This window comes from Meles meles, chromosome 8 (assembly GCF_922984935.1).
Source record: "Meles meles chromosome 8, mMelMel3.1 paternal haplotype, whole genome shotgun sequence".
Classification (NCBI taxonomy): Eukaryota; Metazoa; Chordata; class Mammalia; order Carnivora; family Mustelidae; genus Meles; species Meles meles.
The window spans coordinates 114808175-114821123 of NC_060073.1; the positions used below are offsets into that span (position 1 = coordinate 114808175).

Here is a 12949-nt window from a genome sequence, read left to right on the forward strand (position 1 = left end):
TCACAGCTGCCAATGAATGGGAAAAGTTTAGGTTGCTGCGTTTCGCCTCTGAGGCAAGACTTCCATTTGGATGAACATGTTATTTCTTTCTTTTTTTTTTTTTTTTTAACAGAGAGAGAGATCACAAGTAGGCAGAGAGGCAGGCAGAGAGAGAGGGGAGGAAGCAGGCTCCCCACTGAGCAGAGAGCCCGATGCGGGGCTCGATCCCAGGACCCTGGGATCATGACCTGAGCTGAAGGCAGCGGCCTAATCCACTGAGCCACCCAGGCGCCCCGAACATGTTATTTCTTAAACACCCTGCCTAGGAGCAAACCTGTGTGCGCGGGGTGACGTGAAGAGCCTGAGGTGACGGCACCCCACGTGCGTGTCAAGTCTGAGCTCAGCCGACATCACCTGCTCTGAAGCCTTTCTCAGGCTGTCGGGCCCCCTCTCCTCTAGGTTCCCAGGGCCCTTGTTCGTATGTTCCTTGTTGCACTTACGGAGTGCTTGCTGTTTACCGGCCTTTCCTCGCCACCGGCTGAGCTCTTCGAGGACAACCGTTCTCTGTTCATCTTTCTAGACCTCTTTTTGTCTCACTTCTTGGGCATTTAGTTCCTTTTTAAAAAGATTTTGTTAATTTACTGGAGAAAGAGAGCAAGCAGGAGCAACAGGGAGGGGCGAAGGGAGAGGGAGAAGCAGACTCCCCAGCTGAACAGGGAGCTCGATGCAAGGCTCGACCCCAGCACCCGCGATCACTACCTGAGCCGAAGGCAGACTGAGCCACCCAGGCGACCCCTTGGACATTTACTAAATGAACTTTGTCTTTGGCTGCAGTTCAGAACATTTAAGGGGAGACTGACCTAAAGTAAGGCGTTTTATGCAGATGTATGTGTGCAGTGTTAATCTTACCCTGCTTGCCTCTTTCCACCGTCCCCCTAAACCCAGTGTTTTTTCTCCTCACCTGCTCCCTCTGGAGAGGGGTAAAGGAGTTCAACCCTGAGCATCCTAAATCAAAACTTAGAATTCAGTGTTCCAGAGAAGCCGTGCTGTGAGTGACAGCACTTAAATAATCGGACCACAAACCTGCATCCTGGTTTATACAAGTCCGTGAAGACCGAGAGTTTCCCCCGTCTCCGTACCACCTCTTCCATGGAAAATGTATTTTCAAACATCTGGCTCACATACAAGCTTTTGAAATGTAACAAGTTCTTAAGCTGATAACCTCCCGTAAATTCCTTTCCACCCTATTAGAAGAATATTGATTTTTCAGTATTTTCTTGTAGATACTTATGCCATTAACAAAACCCTGCTGCATAGTACAATAGGGCTGGCTGCTAGATTGTTCCCTCGTGTTGTATTGAGGTAATAAATTGCGCATTTGGACTGTGGTGATGCTGGAAGAAGAGAGGGCTTGGCTGGAGTCATTCTCACTGTTTGGACTTGGAAACTATGTTCTCTGGTTGACAGTGCATGTTTCCCCACCTTTTTGGGGACCAGCGGCTTGCGGAGAATGTATTGTGTTATCCACGGCGTGTCCAGCAGGTGGCGCTTTAGCAAGTATGACACAGACCTGTGACCTAAACCACCTTGCATTTTATAACTTCTCCATGTCCTTTTTAAAAGATTTTTATTCATGCATTTGCGCACAAGCAGGGAGGAGGGGAAGAAGGAGGCGGGGGGGGGGGCAGCAGACTCCCCGCTGAGCAGGGAGCCCCACACGAGGCTGGATCGCAGGACCCCAACGTCATGACCTGAGCTGAAAGCAGGTGCTTCACTAGCTGAGCCCCCCAGGCGCCCCTAAAAGAGGGTGTTAGGATGACTACCCTCAGCAGGGATTGTCTTTGATGAGCCGCCGAAGGATGGAGTTCTCAGGCAAGCTGAGCCATCTCCAGGAGGGCACACGGTTTGGTGCCCGTGGTGAAAACAGAAGCCAGATTCCGATCGAGCACACGCCTCCTGGGGGAGGAGGTGGAAGATTCTCGTGTAGAGCCCAGCTTAGTGCAGTTTCCTCCGCAGCCCCGGGGCCTGCCCTTTTCAGCGTCTGTCCGCCTGTGTGTCTGTGGGCCTCTGTATGCCTAGTCACGGTTCTCTCCTCCATCATTATTATGGGGACGTGCCATTTCCATCCACATTTAATCACTTAGTATCTGGACATATCCTCAGCCCTCCAAAGAGATCCATAAATCAGGGAAATTCAGCAGATAGCTACTTAGCTGATGAAAAGGCAAGAGATTTATGAGGAAATTAGGTAATGCTGAACAGGCAGTTCTCCTGTAGCCTTAGAAAGGGCGTTTGGAGACGTCCAGCAATCTCGAGATCTCAAGGGGAGGAAAGGCGCTTCAGACCAGCAAAATTTTACTTGTCGGATTTAATGTCCCCAAATGTCTTCGCTTAATGCGTTTGTCATGCACTTTATTCCTTGGTCTCAGTATTATCTTCTTAGAACAATCTTTTATTTTATTTTTTAAGATGTATTTTATTTATTTGAGAGAGGGGCTGGGAAGAAGCAGAGGGAGAGGGGCAAGCAGATCTGCGCTGAGCGTGGAGCCCAACGCAGGGCTCCATCCCACCACCCCAGATCACCACCCACGCTGTAGTCAGGAGTCCAGTGCTCCGCCCACTGAGCCATCCGGAGGCCCCTCGAGCAATCTTCCAGTGCAGATACTTTTGGAGGAGGAGGAAAGTTAGGTTGGAAGGGAAAGAGAAGTGATCCAAGGAAAAATACAAAAGTCATTGGAACAATTGTTGGCTCCACCTGATTGCATCAAGTATTCAGATGGTGCCAAATGGTCATCCCACAACCATGTTACTAGCCATGGCTGACCCGGAGGGGAGGCTGATAGGACGAAGCTGGAGTTTCCATGCAGAGTCCCACCTTCCTTGACCACAGATGTCTCTTGCTGCTGGGTGACCAGGCTTTTCAATCGTGCCCATTTTTTTTTTTTCCCATTTTTTCGTTCTTTCAGATTTCTTTTCAGACTTTGGTCTTGTGAGCCCGCGTGAGACCTCGTACAGCTTGGTCTTTGCGAAAAGACTGCTAGTTCAGTGCGTACACCTTTACACGTGGGGACATGCACAGACATGCCACCGACACCCCCGTCACCAGTAACACCAACCCTGTCCCCACCTTGCCTTCCACCATCTCTTTTCTCCAGAAATTGCTTTGTTGGTAAGATTGCTTGCAGCTGCTTCAGGAAATCTGCCCCCGCCCTTGACACCCACCTAGAGGCATTCCTGTAAAGCCTCGGTTCCCTAGTCCATCTGTTGGTTGAATGTAAGTGGTACCTTTACTTGCCCACAACTGGTACACATTTATTTGATCCCTACTATCCATTCGGAGGATTAGACGGGAGGGGGAGAGCCAGGGCCTGATTCCTGATCTGCTCACTAAAGTGTGAGCCGTACCAGAGCAGGGGTATGTGGCTCGACTAGGGAGCGAAGTGTCCATACCCTAGGACTGTTAGGTCCTGATGCACGAACATCGTTCATGCCCGTCTCATTGTGCGGAACAGAGCAGGAAGACTCCAGGTGAGGCCAGGAGACTCTGGGAGACTTATTTGTAGAGAGCAGGGCACTTTCTTTTCTTTTTTTTTTTACCAGATAGAAATTTATTTATTTTATATATGTATATATGTATATTTTTATTGTGTTATGTTGGTCACCATAAAATACATCATTAGTTTTTGATGCAGTGTTCCAAGATCCATTGTTTAGGCACCACACCCAGTGCTCCATGCAGTACTTGCCCTCCTTAATCCCCACCACCTGGCTCACCCAACTCCCCAGCCCCCGCCCCTCCAAAACCCTCAGTTTGTTTCTCAAGAGTCCATAGTCTCTCATGCCTCGTCTCCCCCTCCGATTTCCCCCAACTCCCTTCTCCTATCTCCCAATGTCCTCCGTGTTATTCCTTATGCTCCACAAGTAAGTGAAACAGTATGATAGTTGACTCTCTCTGCTTGACTTATTTCACTCAGCATAATCTCCTCCAGTCCCATCCATGTTGATACAAAAGTTGGGTGTTCATCCTTTCTGATGGAGGCATAATACTCCATTGTATATATGGACCACATCTTCCTTATCCATTCGTCCGTTGAAGGGCATCTCAGCTCTTTCCACGGTTTGGCGACTATGGCCATTGCTGCTATAAACCTTGGGATACAGATGGCCCTTCTTTTCACTACCTCTGTATCTTTGGGGTAAATACCCAGCAGGGTACTTTCTAATTGCCTGGAGTTCAGTGAGGGCATGCTTATCTCCTAGGAAGAAGGTTGGCTAGGTTATGGGAGGATACTCACGTAGATCCCCAAGACAGCGATGCATGGGACAAGAAGAAACTAGGGAAAGTGAGAACCTGGGGCCTCTGGTACTATGAATGGAACTGAAGGGCTTTCAAAAGTTGGTTTGTAGAATCAATATCTAATGTAAGAAAATGGGGAGTCTACGAAAACACTGAATTTGAGGTCTACTTTCTGCCTTATATTGCTAATTTACCTAATTGCCAACCCATGTGAATATTTTACCCTTCTCATGAAAGTGTAAAATCTAGATGGGCAGATCTTGCCCTACTCATAGCACACTGAAAAACCGATGCAATGAGAAAGGTCATGAACATACGTTTTGAAGCATTTAACACAGCACCAAACATCAAGCCTTAAAAATAACAGGGACTCAGTAGAACTGCATTTCTGTTGCTGATCCTGCGTTTTTATGTTCTGGTCAATCTTGGAGTTGAGAAGCATTATTTTTGGTTTTGGAAAGTAGGTAATAATTCTGTGATAGAAGAAACCCAAAGATGATTTACTGTGTGGGATGAGGCCGGATGGTATCTGTGAGCTGCTTATGAGTCTTCCTCCCAGGTCATCTCATTCTTGGCATCAGTGCAAATGGGGCCAGACAAAGAATTCTAGAAGATATTTGGTGAGGAGATGCTGCACTAGTTGGATGAAAGAAGCACCTAGATCAGTAGGTTGTATTTCCTGTGGTTAGACAAGTGTTGCTGAGAAATGTCAAGCAAATTAAATAGAAGGGACTAAGGCAAAATTATGATCACCCCAGTATTCACATGAACACTGGGGAGAGTGACTATATTTGGAAGCCAGAGTTTGCATGTCTGAATAGAGAACTAGCACTTTGATAGACTCTCCAAGTGACTGCTTAGGAGGGAAGGATGGTTCTATGATTAAAAATCTGGATGATCTTGAGCAATCCTTTGCCCCTTTCTACTTGTACCTCTTACTGATCTAGATGTAGTACGTGTCTGGCAACGTGGTGGGTTTTCCTAAAACCTGCATTATTTATTTAAACTTCACAACATTCTAAGGAGGTAGATTCTATTATACATGTATTTTTTAAGTAGGGTGTGGAGCCCAACACAGGGCCTGAGCTCATGACCCTGAGATTAAGACTGAGCTGAAATCAAGAGTCGGATGCTTAACCAACTGTGCCACCAGGGTGCCTCCAAGGATGCAGATTCTATTCATGCCTCTATTTAACAAGTGAGGAAATTGGGTTTTATTAGTCAGGATGGGTTAGGTTATGCTGCTGTAACGAACAACAGCAAATACATTATTGGCTTTAAACAACAAAGATTTCATTTTTGGCCATGCTCCAGTCCACTGTGGATCTGGTTCAAGTTGTCCTCACTCTGGGGCTCTGGCTAATGGAACAGCTTTACCAGAAAGAGGGAATCACAGAAAATTCCTCCCTGGCTCTTAAAGGCTGCCTGGAAGGGGCAGGTAGCACTTTCTCTTACATTTCATCGGCCAAAGCGAGTCACCTAGCCTTGTCCAAATTCAGAGGAAATGCAGTTCTACTATGTGCTTGGACGGGGAGAAGCCTTGGGGGTGTTTATGTGGATCTCTGTTGGAAGACCTAAAGAAGTTAAGCAACTTTATGAAATTTAGACTCTCATCTGTCTGACTCCAGAGTCCGGACTCTAAACCATCACACTGTGACGCTATGGTAAAGTAGTAATGCCTTCATTATCCATCACTGTTGAAATAGCAACACCCGTAATGTGTGAAGGAAATAAAAAAGGGTAATCAAATTGCAAAACATTGTTTTAATTTTCATAATAAAATCATAGTCATTTAGACGCATGGAAGTCTTGTTAGAACCAGGAGAATTGTGGGCTTTAAGCATGGATGCTTTGTCTTGTCCTGATTAGTGGCATTCCGGTGCAATCATTTGATCTAGGACTTGGTAGCACTCACGCCTGTCTGGGAGTCCTTTCAGGCCCTGGGAATTTGAGAGTTAAGTTCTGAGCTTCAGGTTTTGGTTGCTTTCCAGACATAGGCCTGCTACCTGGGGAACTATTAGAAACGCCAGCTGGAATAATTAATATTATGACGTTAAACCCTGTAAGAGATGGAGTTCTTTGTCTATGACTCGGAAAAAAAAAATCAAACAAGAAACAACCAACCTAAAAAACCCTTGGGTGAATTGGAGGACACAAGGCATCTTTGGGCCTGAGCAGGGATGTCTTCTGGAGGAAACCACCAGTCTTGTGGTCGCCCTCTAGTGCTGAGCACTGTGCAACACCACCCTTCCAGCCATGTTGGGGCCCATCACCCTCCCGGGGTGCTGGCTCTGCCTCCCACGGCTGCAGTCACCCCTCCCCCCCCACCCCACCCCCCGGCTCTACACTTCAACTCTTTTGAGTTTCGCCATCTCACGACTTCCCTTGTCATCTTGAGACAGTTGTTTCTGTTGCGGACTGCAAAGGACAAAGATCCAAAAGTCAAGAAAGCACAAAGTGACTCGTCATTATTAATGTCACAGATAGAAGCCGCTCCATAAAATGGGGCATAGTTACATCATGTTTATTTTACTAATGAATTAGTCTAGAACTCATGGTCCTTATTAGTAAGAAATTCTCTCTTGAGGGGCTCTCCCACTCCCTGAATTACCTGAAAACCTATAGACCATCAGTCTTCCTGAGGGAGGCAATCTTAACTCCTTTGAAAGCCATGAAGGTAACTCACCCTTTTAGAGGAGATTTTCCAAGGGATTCGCATGTGTCCACACCAAATTCTGGGGAAGTAACTCTTTTCAATGAACCTAAGCTATCCTATCCCCTTTTGAAGGGAAGCTGCTGTCATTGAGGATAGAGCAGTTTTCTGGTGCATTCCTGGCTGAAAAAGAGAAAAAAGAAACTCCCACAACGTTGTTACCTGGTAGTTGTTCCACTATATTAAACTTAGGATCACTTACATTTAAGAATAAACTATCAAGTTTAAAAAAATCTAACGATTTTTCTTTAGAAGCATAACATCTACTAGGAATCATTTCTCTGATGGGGATTAAAAAGTACTTGTGCATCATTGCCAGAAGCAGTCAAATTTGTTGCCAACAGTATTATTCTAGTTTTTGGCCCAATGGAATGATTAGTCTGTGATTTCCTCAGAGTGAAAAATTTATTTCCAACTGTACATTTTATTATATTCCAGTTTCATATTTAGTTTCATACTCTCTATCTCTTGGTATGGTCAGCCAACTCCTGCCTCCCAGTCACTCGCCGGCTCTCACTGGGGACTCTGACCCTGGCCGCCATCTTCCTGCTCAAATGCCTCCATCACTTGGATGGTCGGTGCCCATGTGGATGAACTGCCCACGCCTGGACCTCAACATGTATTTATGTCCTTCATGCCAATCTATTGCCTTAACTTGTCTCTGTTACTCTCATGATAAATCTGTGTATTGTTATCAGAAGTGCTCGATACAGTCCCATATTCCATATTCTGAGCACAATTTACATCCCTAAAGCCAGCAGACCAGTTTTTCAAGCCCTTCTGAACTCCTGCTCTTTGGTTCCTTTCATTCACCCCCTTCTGGAATATTCTCCCTATTCTGCCTAGAGTCTGTGATTGGTTGCTTTGGGTTTCTTCCCTTCTCACCTACACTCTTCATTTCCTTGCACCCACATCCTACCCAGCAAGACCCCAATGCTAGATCAGTGGTGTGAGACAAGATCTTTCATGACTTCCTAGCCTGAGAGAGAGATTTGTCCCAGCCTGACGTCCTAGCCCATACATTGCCCAACTCCCTGCTTAACATCACCTCTGGGGTAGCTTAGGAAGTGCGTGTTGGAGAATCCCCGGGCTGAAGTCTGGCTTATCTTCTATCCAGTCAAGGGAGTTACAGCCTATAACTTTGTGACTCGCGGTAAGTTACTTAACCTCTCTGAGCCTCAGTGTTCCCACCCCAGGAGCGGTGCCTTCAGGACTGATTCATCGTTTCCAGTGGGAAGAGCTTGGCACACAGTAAATGCTCCTTCAAAGGTGGCGAGTAGTTTGGTAGAAGGACATCACCTTACTTTCCTGGTGTACCTTACAATTAGAAGAACACACTGTACACAGTGTATGCTTCATAAATTTCTCCTGGATAGATCTAATTTCAGAAAATAGTATTTTGAGGGTGATTCTCATCTTGGGGGCTCATTTAGTCCTTTCAAAAACTGTTTCCCAGGGCGCCTGGGTGGCTCAGTGGGTTAAAGCCTCTGCCTTTCGCTCAGGTCATGATCCCAGGGTCCTGGGATCGAGCCCCGCATCGGGCTCTCTGCCAAGCAGGGAGCCTGCTTCCTCCTCTCTCTCTCTCTGCCTGCCTCTCTCCCTACTTGTGATCTCTGTCAAATAAATAAATAAAATCTTAAAAAAAAAAAAAAAAAAAAACTGTTTCCCCCTATTTACACAAATGGTCGATTATTGTTATGAAAAACTAAAGAAATACAGGTAAGAATAAGAAGGTAGCAAAAATCCCCCCAAGTCCTACCAACCAGAGATAATCAGCATCAATACTTTGGAGAATGTCTTTCCAGATTTTTATCCATGTGCTCGCATGACTCAAGTTTGCACACACACACACACACACACACACACACACACACACACACACACACGTGCATTGAACTACAACAGTGCATACCACTTTGTGACAACCTCCCCCCCTCACTCAACAAGTTGTCACATACCTTTCCAAGGTAGAGAAAATGAATCTTCCCGTCTTCAGAGCTGAATACTTGAGCAGGTCACGGCAGGCTTGGTAAGTCCAGAAGTGGACACTAGGTGGCAGTGTTGAAACAATGAAAAATTTGGAAGAAACATACCAGAGTCACACAGGAACGGGCGGCCCCTGGGACTTCATTCCCCCGAATCTTGTTATTGACATTCTGATAATTAATAACTGGTAAAAGGACATTTATCTGATTAAGATTGTATTACTTTGGAGGCTCCATATTCCCCCAGCTTGGACTGGGAGCAGAAGCTCCTATGACTCTGAGATTTTTGTAAGACTGCCTTCAGATCTGTTATCATCCATCTGGGAAAGCGAAAATGTGCCCTCTGCAGAAGGAAGAAACGACTTGCCGTCTTTTTTCACACTCTCTTCCCAGCCCCCATACCAGACACAGCAGATGGACTGACACTCTCTCTGCCTCCCCACCCTGAAATGCCAGCCTGATCCTTGTATCTATCTGTCGGCGGCAGTAAACTGGGAACAGGGTCCCTGCCTGGCCTGGGGCCCCCTGGGTGCTGCCTCCCTCTAAGATGCCAAGTCCCAGAGACCTGGAACCCTGCCTTCCCCATCAAGCGCGTCAGGCCAGACCTTCAGAATCCTAGTCTTTGAGTCACCTTGTTTTTTGTAGATAATTTCTGCTTCTGATCCCAACACAGACACACACAGACACACACACACACCCCCTCCGATATCCGGGCAGCGTGCTCTATTGGGAAAAAAGCAATGTGCAAGTCAGGAGTTTTAACTCAGCTGCTAACCAACCTTATGACCTTGGTTAAATCCCTCACCCTATTTCTCCTTCTTGGTTTTGTTAAATAGGAGTGTTACTGGGGCGCCTGGGTGGCTCAGCCAGTTAAGCATCTGACTCTTGATTTGGGCTTAGGTCATGATCTCAGGATCATGAGATCAAGCCACGCCTCGGGCTCCACGTCCAGCTGCCCAGCTTAAGGTCCCCCCTCCCCCCGCCACCAACTCCCATGTGTGCGCTGTCTCTCTCTCAAAAAAAAAAAAATAAAATAAAAATAAAAGTATTAGAAAACCACAAGTCCAAGATGGAGTCACTTAGGCCAGGCCAAATCATGAGGATGGAGCTTACTACCTAACCTGATTGCAATTCCAACATCCCCCAGAAATGTAGTGTTTTTTGTTTTTAAGATTTTTAAGTAATCTACACCCAATGTGGGTCTCAAACCCACCACCCTCAGATTAAGAGTCTCAAGCAAAGGGGCGCCTGGGTGGCTCAGTGGGTTAAAGCCTCTGCCTTCGGCTCTGGTCATGATCCTGAGTTCTCTGCTCAGCAGGGAACCTGCTTCCTCCTGTCTCTCTGCCTGCCTCTGCCTACTTGTGATCTTTGTCTGTCAAATAAATAAATAAAATCTTTAAAAAAAAAGAGTCTCAAGCAAGCTCCACTGACCAAGCCAGCCAGGTGCTCCTGAAATGTAATCTTACCTTGTCAGTCAGCAATTTTTTGGTCAGCACCAATGATGTGACTTTCACATGGTCCCTCTCCATCCCCGCAAAGGAAGATGAGGTCACCCACCTAGTAAGACCCCTTGCCCTTCCCTCTAAGGGAAGGTGACCTTGCCTGGAAAAATCCTTCCTTTTCTTTTGCTAATAAGGTCCTTGCCCCACCCTCCTTCCTTGGAATGGGGAGTTCCGCCCTGCTGGCTAGGTGGGGAACTTTCCTGAACAGCTTCCCCATGCCAGTTAGATCTTAAAATGGACTCAGTGGGATTTGTTTGTTAACATGAATAGTAACAGCTAGCCCCATTCTGGGGCATTAAATAGGGAGACGATACACACGCCTAGGACCCTGCCAGCCACACCCATTAATTCGAAAAAATATTCTGAATTTGATCATTTGTATTTTTAAGAACAGGGGTCATGGGAAAAATCAGTACTTTATGAATTTCTTTACATTTGTCTTACCATTTAATACCCTTTTATTTGGCTCTGCACTGAGGTCTCAAACCACTCCATAGTAGAGACTCTCACAAGCTCAGTCCCACAAAAATACTCGGTGATTCGAGACATGAAAGTATTTCCAGAGTCAGAGCTCAGTCCTGCCGCATTCACGGACAGTAACCCCCCATGTGTCTGTTATAGCACTGAGTCACCGACATGAATTTCGGGAAGTGGCGCGAGGGGAAGCGAGGTGGCTTTGTTCACACGGACCCACGAAAAGCCAGTCGCCCTTGCTCTGGTAGCCGACCCTGCTGCATCAGCCGGAGAAAATACCTGTCTCCATTGCAGAGCTGGAGAGGGAAAGCTTGAGGAGATCGTTTGGGAAAGGAAATTAACCGAAAATGTAAAGGCAAGCTCACCCAAATGAAGCATCGTCAATTTGATGACCTTATGTTCAGCTGAATTCAGGGAAAGATACTCCAATCCCATTAACAGCTTTTTGTGTGCCTCCTACGGCTGGGGATTGTGAAGGATGAGTCGGGTGTGATGTCATCCCTGCCTCCAGGAGGTGCAGTCTGGCAGAGACAGGCGTGCACACAACTGTCTTCTCTAGCGCAGTCCAGTAAACCCCGGGGGCTTTGTGCGTCCCATTCATCAGCCCTTTATCCTCTGCCTGGAGCACAGAGGAGCTCATCCTTGTGTCTGGGTGAGTGACTGTGTAATCCACACAGGGTGTCATGTGACAGGTGCCAGTGCAGAGATGAAGGGTGGTGTTGGAACACATTTAAAGGGAACGAGGGAGTCTGGGGGAAGAGGGTGTTTGAGCAGAGGCCGGAGGGATGGGAAGCATTTTGAAGGCAGCAGGGACGGGAGAGCGACTGATCTCTTATTCCAGGAGGGAACACAAGGACGAGGACAGGGGCAAGGAAGTCAGGAGAGACAGGGGCACGCGGAACTTCAGTGCAAAGCCCCACCAACGCTCCGCTTTAAGTGCCTTGTGAGCAGTAACTCCCTGAATCCCCGACACTTCCATGAGCTCTGTGCAAGGAGGAGCTGGTCTCGCAGAGGAGGAGGCTGAGGCACAAAAAGATTGAGTCTCGTCTAAGGTCCCCCCAGCACCACCTGACAGGGCCAGCATCCAAACCCAGGCCAGTCGGTCTCGGAAGACCGTGTCCTTACCTGCTTCCCGCAAATTGCAGACGCGGACGTGTGCTTTTCTCTGTAGGCACGGCCTGTGAACCTGCCTCTGTCCTTCCTCCCATCAAGAAGTGCCGTGGACTTTCTCTAACCTGTAACGTGCTTTGGTTAGTCCCATGCGGCGGGAGCAACACTGCGGTTCCAGGCCCTGACCGCACACGCTTCTGTGGTGCCATGGGGGCCTCGCCTGCTGCGGCAGAAACCAGCCCGGGTGCACCTGCAGGTTGGGGACACAGACACGGCCCTGTGATCGCCTTTGCTCCATCTGACAACAGCCTGTTCCAGAACATCCCTGCTGATCCTAGCCCAAATTCCCGATCCATGAAACCGGGGCCCAGATAAACTGTGGTTGTTTTAAGCCTAAACGGGGGGATAGCTTGTGAAGCGATGGAGGCTGATTTGCCCGGGACGACACGGTGCTGCTTCTGAGTCTATTCTGACGTTTCATACATGATTTTGTGTGTAGTCCCATAGTCACTACATGAGATGGGATTAAAAAAAAAAAAAAAGGCAGAGATTGTAGGAAGTTTAGTTACCCAAGATAAATCACTAATTGACGGGGAAGAAGCAGGATTAAAATGTATTAAATGTATAGTCTGTCCATGTCCTGAGCCACGGAGGTGCCTCTGGAGCTCCCAGGCAGGGTAATGAACGTATAATTAAGTGCCTGGGATCATTTTTTCCCCCTTGGAACAAGCAAACTCAAATTTATGAATGGTCCTGCCAACCTGACTTTAGTGTTAAGAACGGCACACGACGGGGCGCCTGGGTGGCTCAGGGAGTGAAGCAACTGACTTCAGCTCAGGTCGTGATCTCAAGGTCCTAAGATCGATCCCCGTGTCGTCGGGCTCTCTGC

The 12949-nt window shown here is 47.3% G+C and overlaps 1 long non-coding RNA gene across 1 annotated transcript; it reads right to left on the reverse strand.

Annotated features, from left to right (window-relative positions):
- Nucleotides 1-6612: 6612 nt before the first annotated feature.
- LOC123947938 lies at nucleotides 6613-11424 on the reverse strand. The gene is made up of 4 exons (XR_006819889.1): nucleotides 11316-11424; nucleotides 8948-9037; nucleotides 6963-7112; nucleotides 6613-6694 (listed from the first exon to the last, which is right to left on the reverse strand). It is a non-coding gene; the product is annotated as an uncharacterized LOC123947938 (long non-coding RNA).
- Between the last annotated feature and the right edge of the window lie 1525 nt (nucleotides 11425-12949).